We start from the raw sequence: 1285 nt of genomic DNA on the forward strand, positions 1-1285 counted from the left end.
CAGCAGGGAAGAAAAAGGCTCATCTTATCTTTTCTAACAAGCTTGTTCAGCAAACAAAGCCTATATCAGCAAACATGTTAGTTACACTAAGATTCTGACAAAAGGTTTCCTCCTTTTCTACTATGTCTCCCTAATCGTTCCATGCATTTCAAATTCCTTCTGAGCAAGAAAATCAGCATCTATCCACAGCACGGAAACATACATTTATAACCTTCACTCAGCTTAGAAACAAGGAGACAACTAGGCAGTGGAAGGTCAGGGAAATCAGAAGTCCTACTTGAAAGCATTTTGCCTTCATTTCACCTACCACCTTGGAGCTGGGGCACAGGGATGGCAGAGGGAATTAAAGTCTCCACAACAAAAATCAAGGGAAGCACAGAACACCTGAGAAAAACCTTGGAACGCCCCACTCCAAAAGTTACACATCATCTTAGAAAATCCAATCTGCCAACAAACTGCAGTTCCCAGCACTACTAGTTGTACATGCAAAAAGATGCAGAGGTTCCAAATGCACTCACATACAACAAGTTGGTTGAAGTCCCCATTTTCTATGACATTTCCACAGGTACAACTAAAGGTTCAGTGTCTGTAGGTGAAGTACCCCTCTCCAGACAAGCAGGATCCAACAAACAAACACACATTTGCTTTATAAAGGGCTAGCAAAAGTCTGACAGATTTCCCAGCTCTGTGGCTCTTCCATTACTGCTTCATTTGAATGCAGGGTCATGCCCACATCTTCCACTTGTGGAAGGAAAATCATGAACAAACAGAATCTTTTAAGAATTATGGTTTTTACCCAGACAGAAATATGATCAAAATTAGAGCTGTACATGAGATTGCATGGGCCTATTAAAAGCACCTGCCAACTTCTTCATTATAAATAAGACCAAAGCATGGCTGTAAATATTTGCTTTGGATGGAAACATCTATGGAAATATTACGTGCACTATTCTGAATTTTCAAGCTGTATGTGGTTTTCAATCACTACGCAGAGAAGCAGAAGACACAGAAATCATTCAGAACTGGACATTAGAGAGTGAGCTTGAATAATTTCAAAAAAGCTTAGGGATTTTACTCACTCACAATAGTGGCTTATATGTATCCTATACTCTCTTACAAGTATTTTAATTGGCTCCACAGGAATTAATACCTACAATCAAGGGCTATTGATATATCAGCTCATAAAACAACAAAAAATTACTAGTTCAGTTATGGCGCAAAGTTAACATTCAAATAACAAAGCAGATATGCAAGTACCTCCTGAAAACAGTAATACAAGACAAAC

The sequence above is a fragment of the Pygoscelis adeliae genome, unplaced genomic scaffold (genome assembly GCF_000699105.1).
Source record: "Pygoscelis adeliae isolate BGI_AS28 unplaced genomic scaffold, ASM69910v1 Scaffold164, whole genome shotgun sequence".
NCBI lineage: Eukaryota > Metazoa > Chordata > Aves > Sphenisciformes > Spheniscidae > Pygoscelis > Pygoscelis adeliae.